The sequence below is a fragment of the Protopterus annectens genome, chromosome 1.part0 (genome assembly GCF_019279795.1).
Source record: "Protopterus annectens isolate FY-2018-M chromosome 1.part0, PAN1.0, whole genome shotgun sequence".
NCBI classification, from domain to species: Eukaryota; Metazoa; Chordata; order Ceratodontiformes; family Protopteridae; genus Protopterus; species Protopterus annectens.
In genome coordinates, this window is record NC_056725.1 from 1,096,545,634 (window position 1) to 1,096,561,791 (window position 16,158).

Genomic DNA, 16,158 nt, shown 5'->3' on the forward strand with positions numbered 1-16,158 from the left:
TAATAAAAAAAAAAATGCAACCCAAGTTCTCCTTTCTCATTTGAACAGTCTCTAGCTACAAGGTACTATGTCACTTGCTTAAATAAAAAAGCAGCTGCCAAATGTACAGAGTTTAACTTCCAATAATCCCTGTTTTCATGAAACAGAATATACTTTAGGCATTGGAAATGTGAGCACCAAAAATAGATATTACTCCAGAAGGGCTCACTATGCAATTACAGATTACCTAGTATGCTATATAACATTCACATGCACTGAATTGACAGACTGATTTTTCCTTCGGTATTCTGTAATTACTGGGAGCAGCATACTGTCAACAGTACTGAGCAGAACGCTTGCACAAGGCTAACAATGTTGCTTATTCTGTCTACAGAGCCTTTGTACTGCCATAATTGATGCCTCATAGCATCTATAAGAGACCCGGACTTCCACCACATAGCAAAGTTCCATGGGAAAAGAGAGGTACAGGAGAGAATTAAAATTATGCAGTTACAACTGTGAATCATTTCTTACAAACATATTTCCTCAACTTAGTTAAAATCGTTTTCTGATTAAGTACTACATCTTTGATATACCAGTCAGTTCAAAACATGAACTTTTATATGTATAGGACAATGACTCGATGAATAACAATTAAAATAACAGAATATGTTGACAAGTCCATAAAGGAAAAGGGTATGAGTTCTGAAAAAAAAAAAAACGAAACGTTACAAATTTGTCTACATAGACTTGGTATGGGCAGAACATGAGAAAGCCAATAATATTGTATTGTGTTGAGCAGAAGAATATTTTTATGATTTTATAGGTTCATAGGTTGGTACTAGGTTATCAGCCCTAGGGCCTATACAAGCCTAGCCATAACAATTCCCTGGCTATTTCTTCCCACACTATTTACTTCCCTGGACCCCTGTCTAGCAGGGCGACTGACATGATCCCCAGGGTGAATTTCCTTTCTCCCATCCAATCGTCAAGGTTCCTTTTGAAGAGGACCAAAGAGGCACTCTGCTTCACATGTATGGGCAATGTATTCCAGAGTCTGGGGAGTCTCTGGGTCAGGAACCTATCCCTCCAGCATGTTTTGTTTATTGTGATGACAAGGTTTAGATCCCTGGAGCGTGTGGCTCTGAGGGATTGGGATTTCTTTAAGTGTAGCATGTCCAACAGCTCTGGGTTTGACGTGGCCTTGTATGTTAAGCAAAGATTGCCTCTGAGTAGACGATATGCGACAGAGTATAGCTGGAGTTTTTTAAGGCGGTCAGCGTAGGGCATTTTTGTTAACTCTAGGCTATTTCCATAGAAGTAGTAACAGTGGACTGACATATTAGAATGTTAAAATGTTAAATTGACAAATTTTGTAACCACGGTCAAAACTATGATGTTTTACAATTAAACACTCTTAAATAACAGCAATTTACCTCAAAATCTATTAATAATACGCTAAATTGAGCAACTATAAAAGCCTATAGTCACTTAAGTGTAGAGTTTAGGATGTTTAGCATGAACTTTCTCTTTGAAAGATGTCTTCGGAACAAGCCATTTAAATGAGTGATGTGTATCTGCTTATCAGATTCCTTTCTTTTTTTCCCTTTAATAAATCTTTTTCTGAATACTAGAGATGGAAGGTGTATGGAGTACAATAGCATCTCCTCCCTTCCTACCCACTCAGAATCATCTCCAATGATACTCGAATGTTTAACTAATAAGAAGACCACAAGGCATAGCAGCACAGTACTTGCATTATCTGCGAGTTAAGAAATTCTTAAGTCATTTCCAGTCACCTTCTTGCTCGCTGAGAAACTCAATATGTGAAGCATATTCGCACACCCATTGCCAGAAATAGTAGGTGCCCAAAAATAAAAAAAAAAAAAAAAAGAAAACACCCTCAGCAGTATCCTGCTAGAACCATAAAAAAATCAAGCAGCTATACCCTAATTATGTGAGTTGAGTGATTTCGAAAACATATTTATCGGTCTCGGTATAGTGATTACATCTCTTAAATGACAAGAGAATCAAAGTATACATAAGAATTCCTGCTTATATTATTTGGTGTGCCAATAAAATCTTATAAGATTTTTAAAGGAATTTGTACTCCTCCATTCTCTCCTGAAGAGTAACTCAAAATCTGTGCCAATCCTAATTATCTACTTTAGAGCAAAGAAAGGGGAAAAAAGAAAAGAGGAAAAAAAAAACGGCCATTCTATGATGTGACATTCCTCCTTACTCTCCCAAAGAGTAGAAGTGCAATGTCCATGTCATATTCTCATGCTCTGTGTGAAGGTAATAAAGGCCCTTCTGTGATCTTTTATTCCTCCCCTTCTCTTACGGAATAGAAGTATAATATCCATGTCTCACTGTGTTGCTGTAAATGAAGGAAAAACACAGGCCGTTCTGTGATTTAGCACCTCTCATTCATCTACAGGACTAAATCATGCCTTCATTCTCGTTGTGAGATAAAATATGAAAATAAACATAATAAATTGGGGATTTTGCCTCCAGCATCATAAATCTGGGGTGGTTGACCTCCTTGCCTCACATTAACTACACTACTAGTCTGCAGATCAGGGCCAGTTTATGTAGTACTTTCAGCTGTAATGTACGAAGCACAGAATAGCATTACAAATAAAATGTGAACAAATACCTTGCACGGCAGCACCAAAATGTGTCTGAGAAACAAATTATAAAGGTTCAATAGTAAAGAACAAAGGTCCTTTGGGTAGGGTCTGTGGTAATAAAATTTATAGAGTAGGAGATGCAGGATGATTTGATGGGTCGTATGTTTTATATGATTACACTTTCTGTATTTAAATTTTTAATCATATATCCAGAGTCTAATGTTCAGTAATGCAATGCCACCTAAAGTTACACTTAAAGAAGCTTTACACATGCTAAGATGTGTTCCTTTAAAGGCTCATTTTTTTTCTAATTTCCTATCCAGAGACGGATCTGTCAAACCATGCTACTGAGTGCGCCCTGACTTGTGCTATCTTTAAATGTACCAAGTCTTGATCCAAGAAACTGTGAATAACTAATTAGGGTCATTCCAACAACATAACCACCAAGAACTGATTGTCTTCCCTTCCGCAGCATATATGCATGCACATGTGCAATTATAAGAACTTGTGCACAAAGGTAAACAATTGTAGCTACTTCTTGAGAGGATCAATAACATAAAGTGTGTAATCTTGAGTGCGCAACCACAGTATGTGAATAGTTCTTTTGTACATTAAATACAATGACGCCAAAATGAAATACCGTTTGAAACTGGCGCCATTGAATAATTGTGCAAAATAGCACTAGGTTAACTATAAGCGCTCCAGAATTAAAAAAAAAAAGATGTATGCATGTGCGCACATAGGAAAACGTTGAAATGTCAATGTTTCCCATTAAATTAACAGTGTATATATCAAGAAAAATAATTAGTTTTTAGAAAAAATGAAATTAACAATCAAATTATACTATATTGAATAGGTTTAATCATTACTTGAATTTAAAACTAGATAACCAAGACATATATGAGATAACATAATACAGTATTTTAAAGCAGTTTCAGTTATTTAAAAGCTTTTATGGTGATGTGTGTTGATTTGTGAAAGGACTAGTACAAGTACCATAAAAGTAACCCTTTGAGTATGAAATTTGATGAAACACAGTAATAAGAAAACATTTGTGAAGATGTTCACTTATAATGTATGACTAAAAAAAAGATGCAAAAGTATCTTTTGAGTCTGGTGTTCCTCATTTGCTATGAAGGGAAATTAACTATGTTTCTGTCACATTAATTATATATACATTTTCATTGTCAGGAATAATTACCAGACTTGTGCTAGATATATTATATAAAGTATAAGTTAAGCAAAAGCATAAAGGTCACAGTGTAAATATACAATGTAATAGATAAAATGTATACTTTTTAAATAAAATCCAGAAGTCTATATCTATGTTGATTCTTTGAGATATTTGGAGGACTGTATGGTTTTAGGATCAGTTCTTTGCTTTTTTTTTCTTTACATTAGACTAAGTATTTTTCTATGAGGATCTTTTCAGATTGGTTGATACAGACCAGTCCATTTCTTCAGGAATTGTAATGATACTGTTATTCTTGAAGAAGATGGAAGCTTCTTCGATGATCTTCGATGATGTTAAAGGTTCTCCATCATTTGAGTAGAAAATTCTGATTTTAACAGGATAAACCATTTGAGCCTTTATTTTGTTTTGCTTGAGAAGTTTCACTAATAGCCATGTTTTTTTCCTTAAATCTAAGACTTTTGCCGAATAGTTATTGTCAAATCTAATCTGACTATTTCCTCCAGGCTGATTTTAGTATGAGGTCTTTATCCAAAAAAGAGAGAAACTTTACCACAACTGATCTTGGTGGTGCTTTTGGTGAAGAGGGGATAGATTTTCCTATGGCTCTGTGAGCTCTCTCTATTACATTTGATAGTCCTTCTTTTATATCAAGCACTTCAGGAAGCCAGGAGTTCTAAAAGGTGATGATGTCTTCACCCTCAGTTTTTTCTGGAAGACCAAATATTCTTATGTTAGTTCTCCTTTCTCTGTTATCTAAATCATCTGCTTTGCTGATTAGCCAGTTATTTTGGTGTAGCAAGAATTCTGTCTGATTTTCCTCTTCTCTGAGTCTCCCATCTGTGTCATTTAGTGATGTCTCCATATCAAGTAATTTATTTTGTTGTTGCTGTAATATTTATTTTAATGCATCTGTTTGCAGTTTTCCTTAAGACTTTCCAAATTATCAGTAAATCTATCCATTTTCAACGACAGTTCAAATAATATGGAAGACATCTGTTGAATCTTTTTCTTCAGAGTAGTTTCGGAGTGAAAATTGTTTAAGCTGGCCATTACCATACAGTTGTGATGTTCTCCAGTATATTTTGACAGGAAAAACTCAATGAAATTTCTTGAAATCTGATAGAGTTGTAGTTCTTAAGTTCCTTGATATTTTTGATTTTTGTAATTTTTAGTTAATGAAAATATTTTTTCCTGTTTTCTGGTACTGTTTTATGGAGCTCTAAAAGATGCTGCCTATCTGTTTGCCATCTAGGCTCCGCCTCCAACCCTGGTTGAATTTTTTTGATGATGTTGCTGCAGCATTCATTGTAATTTTGTTGCTGCTGAAGTTGTATGGGATATGTAGTAGTTTTTCATGACTAAGGGATGTGTTTATGTATACTGTGCACTGGTCACTTTAAACGTGGGATGTATAGACAAATTTTGAAACACAATTGTTTAGTATATTTATGCTTTAGAATTTGATATGTTGATATTCCGGCAAAATGCCGAGGTACCAGGATTGAAGCTTTTTGGTACTCCAAATTTGGGTACGCCTTTTGGATTTATTATGTTTGTGTGTTTTTATTTTTGTTGTCATGATTTGTCCCTGCATTTCATGAGATCCTTGGTGGATCTTGTTAGCCAACTGGCATGGTTGGTCTTTACTCTCTTTTGACTAAGGGGAGTGAGATTGTTTAGTATGCTGAGGAAGGTTGAGTTGAAGAACTCAACTGCCTCATCAAAAGGAAGTTATTTTAGTGCATCCCAGTTGATGCTAAGCAACCTTTGGTTAAAGCTAGATGGACAGAACTGGGATTCAGCTCTGGTAACCCTGTACTGATATTTATTAATTGTTGTGGTATAGTCACATTGTATAAAGGCTGGTAAGTGGTCACTTTTACTATTGGAGAGTGTGCCAGCGGATGTGATCTTATTTGGGTTGGACAGTAATATCCAGTCTAAGATTTAGCCATTAGTATTAATTTTATTAGGCCTGGTTATAGTATTAACTAGCTGGGTGAACTTATATAGATTGTTATTGCAGTTAGAGTGGTGTGTGGATATGTCTAGTCAGTTGATATTTATGTCTCCCAGTATGATAATCTCATTTTTTATGTTAGTAGATGGCCAGGCAAGGATTTCTTCAAGAATTGGGATGTTATTGCCTAGGGCAGGGGTTCCCAAACTTTTTCAATTCTCAGCCCCCTTGCTGAATCCAGGTATTCCTAAGGCGCCACCTCGCCCGTGGTGCCCATGAAGTGCATAAAGCTGAGCAGTTAGCTTTATATGTGGCATTATAACAGATAACACAACTTTGGGTACCAAATGCAAAGCAATGCTTTAAAAGTATATAAAAGTATAGTGTGGCAAGTTGTTAAACGAGTGTGACCATTTAAATAATATATGTATAGCTTCAGAATTTCATAATGTTACATAAGGAGTCATTTAAACAAGTATGGTAAACTAGTCAACTTAGCAAACTCTAACAAATGCAAACTAGAAAAATGCACTAGTAACACAGTAACAAACTTTGTCTTTCTCTCTCTCTATATATATATGTATAAACATGTGTATGTATATATATATATATATATATATATATATATATACACACACACACACACACACACACACACACACACACACACACTCACACACACGTAAATCAAAAAAATTGTTATAGTCGTCAGAGGTTTGGTTCTAAACAAAGTATGAAACTGTAAGAGAAGCTTCACCCATGAATCATTATTGATGATTTAGATGACAACTTAACTCACCACATTAAGCTGGTTGGGATTCAAGACCCTCACACTTCAGATCTCTGTGTTTATAAATACAGCTACACATTCAAAATAACATGAAGATGAGAGATCTCTACCTAAACAAAGGAATCATTGCCATTGAACACTTCAAAACCACACCAGCACTGATTTTCTAAAAAAAAAAAAAAAGAAAGAAAGAAACTGTGATCAATAGTTAAACTCAGTAAGTCAAATCCTCTGACAGATGGGTCTAAAGTTTTTATACAGCCCCAGAAGAGAAAGTTGTGTAGAAAATGCAGTTAAAAATAACAGTTCTTATTGTAATGGTAAGCATCTTAAAAGTATGAAATAATCGATGAGCAATGAGACTTAAAAATGCATTAAGTAATTTTAATATCTTAGCATCTAAAAGAACCATGAATGTATGTATGTAATAAAATCATAACACTTAAAAATCATATGGACTCCTTTTTACAGTCACAAAAATAAACCAATTTTGGAGAAGAATGTAGCTATGAAGTTATCAGTTCAAGAATCACAATAAAGCAAAAGTAACCCAAGACAAAGGCTGAAATCAGGAGTACTTTTTAAATATATGTTTCTTTTAGAAAGTTGTTCGACCAAGATAATTTGTATTAAGACTGAAGCTCTCCTATTCCTCCGTAGGCATGGTAGTCGGACTCAGCAGTTCACACACATACTCCCTTCCTTCTTGTTGACAGCAGCAAATATCTGCCTTGGCTCCATTCCAGTCTTGCAGCACTCGCATCGTGGAAAGCATATATCCACCACCACGGAGCATATATCCACTTGTTCCCAGCTAAACATTTGTAACATTGAGTAGCTGGAAATGGATGCGAGCTCAAGTCCGACAGGCTGGCAGTCATCTTACGGAGCTGACGTCATCACGTGCATAATTGTGTCAGCTCAAAAGCCAGGATTTAATTTTTTAAAAACTAAAAGTGCCGGGAAATAAGGGGTGCCAAGCTTATTAGTTCACGACTTCCCTGTGAGGAAGCCGCAGCTCCCCAGGGTGCAGCGGCTCACACTTTGGGAACCCCTGGCCTAGGGAATGTAAATGACCATCAGACAGAGGTTTTTGCTGTGGAGAACTGTGGGGTGGGTTTTGTATATGGGGCAGTAGTGAAGGACATGGGTTGTATTAGAGAGATGCCTCCACCTTTTTTTCAGGGTGTGTCAGCCCTAAGACAGGCCAAATCTGTGGGAAGGAATTCTTTGTCCTTAATATAGGGTTTTAGCCATGTTTCAGTTGTGGCAATAATTGTTTCTTGTGGGCTATCCATGCATGGAAGTCAGGTATTTTATTTCTGATGCTTTGTAGGTTAATTGTAGTGACGTTTATTGATTTATGGGAATTGGGGGGGTTGCAGAGGAGAGGAGTTGGGACCCGGGTTGGGATGCATGTCCCCACATAGCGATAAGTTTGTTTCGGGATATGGGAGAGTAGTGTATTCTAGTTTCTGTTTTACTTTGATTGGATAATTTAGAGAGAAAATATTATTGTTGTGGTGATGGTGGGGGAGGATTTTTACTCTGGTACATAATAATATGCTTGTGTTGTAAATACTGGCTGAAATTTGTGAGAAGGAAGTGGTGTGGTCAGACTGTATGGGGAGAGAGGATAATGGGCAGTGGAAGAAAGAGGTAGAAGAATGACGTAGAGAGGTTAGATATAGGATATTGAAAGAGAGTGATAAGGAAAGTAGAGTAGTGATAGTAGAGATGAATATTGTAGTATGGGATGTGGGTGAATAAGGAAGTGAGAATTAGTGTGCAGTAGAGAGATGTGGTGGTAATGATGTGGTGAGTTAAGATGTTAGGTATGTGTGTGTTTGGTTGGAGGTGTGGCTAATGGTGTAATGCGAGGAGAAGTGAAGAGGTGTGGATAGGGGTGTAATGAGAGGGGAACTGGAGGGGGAAAATTGGGTGGTGGGGCAGGGGGGAGGAGCTAGAGTAAGCATAAATGTAATTGATGTGGGGGTGGGTAGGAATGGGTTAGGGCAGGGGAGTGAGCCCAAGCGCAGTGAGGGTGAATGGAGCGGGTTGAAATCAACTGCAAAGTTGCTATCTGGAAAGAAAACTATCAGGTAGGAAATCTCGAGGGGGAGCAGATGGTCTAAGTATTTAAAGATGGTGCTGCAGCTCAAGGGAGGTGTAAGTAAACTCTCAAGAGGAAGAGGGAGGAAATAGAGAGGATTGACAGGGCTGGGAAGCTTACAATAAGATTATGTTAGGAGACCGAGAGAAGGGGGGGGTTGGGGCTAAGAGCCAGGGCTTGGAGAAAACTGTGAGAAAACAGATGTGACAGGGTTAGGAAACTTAGAATAGAATTGTGTTAGGAGAACAAGAAAAGGGGGGGACTAGGAACCAGGACTTGGAGAAAGCTGTGAGAAGAGAAAAACAATCAACCAGCTTGCCCAGGTCAGTACCTAAAGGCGTCTGTTTATCTGTGTGAACTCAAAAGCAGACAGCAAACTAGAATATAAAATAAATGCAAAGCTTTGGGAAACTGTATATATTTGTTACAATAAATGGGAGAATAAAATATAAGAATATAACATAAATGTAATATATAAGATAAATAAAATATAAGAATATAAAATAAATGCAAAGCTTTGGAAAATGTATATATTTGTTCCAATAAATGGAGGAAAAGGGGGTCCAAAAGTGTACACAGTAGAAGAATCAGTAGGAGTATCACAGAGAGAAGACTATAATAGATCTACACTGCTCGCAGTCTGTTGATAAAAGTTGGACTTGCAGGAGCTTTTACTGGTTTGTACAGGGTTTCGCTGTCTGTGGTCTTGTATGTAGGCAGCTGCTTCAGGGTTTTTTTTTTGTTTTGTTTTTGTTGGACCTTTGAATGTGTTTAAGTTGTGCACACTACTGAGGGACACCCATGAGACAGAGAGAAACAGAGTGTAGTCAGGCAGAGGTTTTTAGTATTTACGGTCATTTTAAAGTCATCTGAAGAAGTATGGAATTGGGAAAGAAAAAGAGATTTAATATAGTACAATATTTATGCAAAGGGGAAAGCAAAACTAATTAATACAAAAAAGCAGCGCCAACGATATTTGAAGAGAAATATAGGCAAAGTCATCCAGATATGGAAATTTTTACGGTGCAAAAATAAGAAAACATAGGGGAGGAGTAGAAAAGAGAATTAGAAATGGAGAAGTTAACTAAATAGAAACTGAAGTTATGGGTTACCCATGAAGTGAAGGATTTATTGCAGAAAATCCTACTCTGGTAATGTCCAGCATGATGGAGCAAAGAGTCCCCAAATTAAGGAGAAACAGGTGGAACGGGAAGCATCTGATCAGTTGCCATGTAAAGATACTCTGGAGCCTTCAATAGGAAACCAGTACAAAAGTTCTTTTTCTTGTCAAACAAGATACACTTGTTTTTGCACATTTTAAAAATGTTTCTTTTTTATGATTTTGACTGTTAAAGGTAAATAGTGTACTGTATTTATACTTCTCTTGTGTATGTTGATAAATTGAATGAATTGATTATTTCTAATTTAAATATTATTATTATTATTATACTTGATATTTATATCAGGTTTTACAGTGAATATTTATATTTAATATTTAATATTCAATATTTAACATTTAATATTTAATATTCAATGTTTAATATTTAATATTTAATGTATATTAGATATATTGAAGCATTTATATTAAGTATATTGGATATATCAATATTACCTTCATTGCATTTATGTTAATGTTTTGGTAACTATTGTCATGGATACTTGGTTAACCACTAATTTTAACTTTAACATTTACTATCCACTGTTTACATTTATTTAATCAGTTTTAAACAGTGAAAGAAATTAATATGTAGTCACGTAATATTTTATTATATTTTATTTTATATATTTTATGATCGTTTAATAGAGTGAAAGTTAAATTTACGCAAGTCCGAGTGGGTTTAATTTTGTATGAGGGCACACAAAGGTAATGAGATGTTTTGAAGGGAATGTAGAACTAACAGTGTGTGGATTTATGTATGTGCCTTTAAGTAATTAAATGGTTAATTGATTAATTAACATTGGTACGCTTTAAATAGCGGTTTGTGACATTGTTCTTAAAAATTTTAAATTTCTGAGAAAGTTGAGACACGGTCTTGACGAAAAGTGTATTGGTATTGTTATCGCACTTAAACTTATTATTAAAATTCAAAGAGTTCTTGAGCGGAGAGTCCAGGATCTGATATTTTTTGTTGCTGATTTTGTCGGAACACTTTCTTGGTTTGTTAAATGTAGCATTCATCATTTAAATTGCTACACCCAGTGATTCAGTGTCTTACAAGGAGACACAAAGTCATAAATTACCAGGATTTGCAGACAGAAATGAGGGCAGTGTGAAAGGAGGATACCCAGACAGTTCCAATAGGAGTAGGAGCAATGGGTCTTATAAAAAAAAAAAAAAAAAAAGAATTTACAGTTGTATTTAGATATGCTACCAATGCATGTAACTTTACATGAACTGCAGAAAGAGTCAGTTGTCGGCACATTGTGGGTGCAGCAAAGAGCATCGTTAGCTAACATCAAAGATTGAAACAGTACTAATTTCACAAACTTTATAGTCCATTTGCTTTTATTGTTTTGAGTTAAGGCAAACACAGCACATATGTATAGGTTCATGGGAAAGTACTAGGCAGTCAGTCTGCAGACAATTACAGGCCTACCCAAAAACCCTATTCAGAAGTTCCCTGTAACCTCAAGAAGAGCAAGACAGGAAAGATGAAGGGGAATCTTTCAGGCTGCCCATCCAGTTGTCTAGGTTAACCTTGAAGGTGGCATAGGTGTTAACTCTGCTTGACATATAGTGGAAGCTTGATCCAGAGGTGAGGGATACATTGAGATATGTATCCATCATGCCAAGCATGTCTTATGTATCTGCTGTTGAAGTTTTAATTTCTTTAACTGGATATTTGAGCTACCATTTGTTCTGTGAAGGAATAAGAGGTCAGGGATTAGACAGATCTTCATGGAGGAGTCTTATAATACATTGAGTACAGAGAGAGAGAAAGATGGCTGCCAGTCTGTCCTGATAACTACGATTTTTGAGACCACTGATCTTTTTAGTCATGAATCTCTGAGGTACCTCAAAATGAGTGATATGTCTGGACAAATGTATAACAGAATGTTCATCATGTTCAGTAATGGCTCTGATGAGGTACAAAAAAAGGGGAATTAAAACTTATTTGGATCTAGTGGAAACTCTGCTGGAAATTATATGAGCCTGATGGAAGGATTTCCGAAATGCTACAGAGACATGATGGTCAAACAATAAGGAATTGTTAACAAGATTGCTTAGATCACTTAGAATAGTGTCTGACTGGAGAGCTAGGTCACCTATATGGTAAGTGAAAATGTTTTGTTTACCAAAATTAACTATGCTACATTTTTTTTAATTTAATTTGAGACCATTTTTCTTGCACCATTTACTAACGTGCTCTAACCCAGTGGTTTTCAACCTTTTCACACTTGAGGACTGAGGAAAATAGGAGAAATATTTTAGGGACTGCTAAGGCAGAAAAAAAAAACATTATTGATAAGGAACCAGTTACAACAATCACTGTTTGAATGTTGTATACCAGAGGATATGACATCTGAAACTTCAGTCCTTTTTATGAGGAACAGACCAAAAATATGGGGCAGAAATCTGGACATTTTGCAAAATCTGGACAGTTGAAAGGTATGCTACCTACCTATTACACACACACACACACACACCCTAACAGAATCAGGGACTAATCCAGAACATATCTTTCAACTGTCCGTGATTTTGACTGAAATTTTAACTGTATCCCTCTTAATCCTGCCTAAAAGTGGTGACATTTGGAGAAAAGGTGATGAATTACACTTAATAAATAATGACAGTAATTAGAATTACAGACTTCTTTTACTTTAGAAAAATGCATATTCACCCATGTTCTGTTATTTTGTCCATGTCCCAGGTTAGTAATACTAATATAGGAGAAGTGTCCCTGATTATTTCTAGATCATACCTCTCAACCTCTTACTGTAAAAAAATCTGTCCAAAGCCAAAAATAATGGTGGGGCAAACTTTAAATATTGCTCTCACAAATTTATAAAGTTGCTAGAATAAAAGCTGTTGTGTCATCGTGAATTTTCTGAAGGATATGAAGTGTGAAACTCAAATGCCTGTCATTATTTAGTGAATTATGTCCACAGTAAACCCCCAAAAATACAGATTTTATGAGGAACAGACTAAAAATATGAGGCAAAAATCTGGACATTGTGAAAATCTGGACAGTTGAGAGACACTTCCCTCCCTATTTTTACACACACACACACACACACACACACACACACACACACACACACACACACACACACACACACACACACACACACGTCTACTTCATTTGACCTAAAACTCATTTGACTGACACCCATTTGACCTAAATTTCATTTGACTGACTCCCATTTCACCGACAGTTTAAACATAGACTTGTTGTGGGTTTTCCTTCACCTGTAACTTGCTTGTGATAAAAAGAATTACTGTAACTTAGTGTTGACTGTTAGAATTCCGATAGTCATGTAGAAAGTAGTGATGTAGTGTTTCTAAATGTGGTTTGTCTCTTTACATTTTTATGGGTAGTTGATGAATGTTTTGTGCATTCCCAACAGTAGTGGCAGCGTGTAGAGTACTGTAAGGCAAGTTAAAGGTATATGCCCTTTTCCCCACTGTATTGTGATCCTGGAGTTAGTATATATATAATTGGGGGTGTGGGGGTGGGGTGCAGCCCCCCTCCTAGTTTGGTTGTACAATGTCCTGTTTCTGTTAAGGGGGTAAGCAAGTAGTTTTTAAGTTCTGGAAAGAGTTAGTTATTGGTGTTCTAAGTGTGCTTGTCTATGGTTTAAGATTTAGTATGTTGAAATTCAGCATTGTAAGCTGTCAGTCAAATGAGTTGTCAGTCAATTGAAATTTAGGTCAACTGGGTGTCGGTCAAATGGATGTCATTCACATGAGTTTTAGGTCAAGTGAAGTAGATCCACACACACACACACATCCCTACCTACCTACCTACTTCTCAAACACACACACACACACACACACACACACACACACACACACACACACACACACACACCCCTACCGACCTACTTATTACATACACACACACACCTATCTACCTAAAGAAAACACACACACAGACACACACCCCTACCTCTTACTTGTCTATTCATGGTTCGCATTTCAAACGTCTTCTGGCATTCAGATTCTCTACGTGTGGAAGACAAAGTTGTAAACAGATCACACAGACACAGAAGACAGGTCACACACACCTATCACGTTTATGTGACCGGACACAAAGGGCATTCTTCTTAAAGAAGAACACGCTTAAATGTTTTTTTTTAATTAAAAAATAAGCTTCCCGGCCAGCAGGGGCCCTAGTCTTTCATGGACCAGCAGGAAGTTTCTGCCAGACAAGACTTGGTCCATGGACTGGCAGTTGAAAAACACTGGTCTAACGCATGTTGAAGTGATCAGGAGTTAGTGGAATATAACATATTCACAACTGACTACAGCACACAAACTCATTCATCATCCAGAAAAATGCCCTGCACTACAAAACTTTTTACTACCCTACTGTCCAGCAAGGGACTTCTGCTCTAGTAACAAATTCTTATTACTTAAAAAAATAATGTTGCAGGAGACTTGCTCCACTCCCAATGCATTGCTTAGCTCTGGAATAGTATCCCCATGCAAATAAAACTCGTCAACAAACTCAGTAGTTTTGAACCACTACTTAAACAACATCTTAACCAATCCTGGTCCTGTACACACTCATTACAGAGTTAAAACTTGTTCACTGAACAATATTATGCAAATACTCTCCTTGAGCATAATATTCTCAACCTCTTTTTGAAATGACAAAACAATTTTTGTACATAACTGCTGCCTGTACAATCCACTAAGTTGCACATGTGCTTTATCTTTAGTAACTTTTACCTCTGTAAAGTCCTAGAATGTATATATATATATAAATGTAACTGCTGTTTGTGTATAAATGTAAATAAAAATGTAGCTACTCTTTGTGTAAAAATAGAAATAGAAATTTATTTTTATTTTATTTTACATTTGTTGACTGGGCTAGTCCAACTGGATATATGTCCATTTTCAGTAGAGGCCCGGGGAGAAAAGCTCCACAAGTTAAACAACCAATACATAAGGACCAAAAGACATTTGAACTATTAATTAGAAAGTCACACAAAATATGTCAAAAAATGAGAAATGTAGAGAATGTACTTTATAAGCAATACTTGAACACATTCATACTATAAAATTTACACACAAGTCCTAAAAAAGTAGGCTGGTTTAGTTGATAAGAGAGACACTGTATACATAGGTATATGCCCTCAATAAGATAAGTGATAAAAAATATGTTATAATGGGTAGGGGAAGTTGTTTAATCTGGGTTAGCACAGGGGCATAGCCAGTGTGATTTGAGGTAAGGTTTAAGTTTACTTTTAAATAGGTTAACTGAGGATGGTGAGGTTAGGTGATTGGGGAGACTGTTCCAGGTTTTACCCACTGTATTAGAGAACAGAGTGTCCCCTGCTGAGTTATTGGATTTAGATATTTGTACTAGTAGTTTGTTAGATGAGCGAAGGATTTTGAGATCATTATAGGGGGTGACCAAGGAAGTGAGTATAGGAGTATTTTGTGGGTGGTACAGGATCTTGTGGGTTAAAATTATTTGATTAAATAATATTAGGTTTGGCAATTCGAGCCAATCTAGTTGATTCAAACTGATACAATGATAGGTTCTATAGGAGGACCCTGCAGCAAATCTGGCAGTATTGTTGTACGAGGTAGTCAGCTTATTCAGAGCACTTTTACATAATTTGGTATAGATGGGAGAGGCATAAAGCAGAGTAGATATAAGGTGGGTGGGGGCTATGGTAATTCTGGCTAATGGAGTCAGAAAGGGCTTGATCCTATAGAGGGAGCCTAATTTCTTATTAACTTTTTTTATAGTGTTATTGATGCAAGGCTCATAAGAGAGATTATTATCAATTAGAATCCCGAGTAGTTTAGTGGTAGTATCAGGAGATATAATGTACCCTACTCTGTGTTTGACTGGAAGTTAGTAATAATGCAGTGTAAGCAAAGGGAGCTTTTCTCCCTGGGCCTCCTCTAAAAATGGGTATTACCCTGTCAGACTTTCCTGGTAACCAAAGACAAATCAAATAAATATCTAATAACAAAATCCTAATTTACATTCATCAACAAACTTTGCTAAATATAGGACAGAAGTGCTGACCTGAAGGTCTGAGAAATGGATGCGAAATAAAGGAGGGACCAACACTAAGCCCTGTAGTACATAAATGATAACTTTTTTTTTCTTTCAGAAGTGGCACCTGTGACTCTAACCACATGGGGTCCATTAGATAGGTATCATTTGCACTTTGATGACCCTCCACTGGACCAGTAATCAAGGAGCTTCAGTCCTTACAACTGGCAACAGTAGAGGATGTTCACTGAGAGGATGACAAGTACAAACACATTATTTCCAGATGTAGCTCTCTACGTCAAGTGCA

The 16,158-nt window shown here is 36.4% G+C and overlaps 1 protein-coding gene across 1 annotated transcript in view; it reads left to right on the forward strand.

Annotated features, from left to right (window-relative positions):
- Nucleotides 1-16,158, forward strand: part of ASCC3 (activating signal cointegrator 1 complex subunit 3) — a 4,485,173-nt gene that overhangs the window by 4,252,113 nt on the left and 216,902 nt on the right. The window lies entirely within an intron of this gene.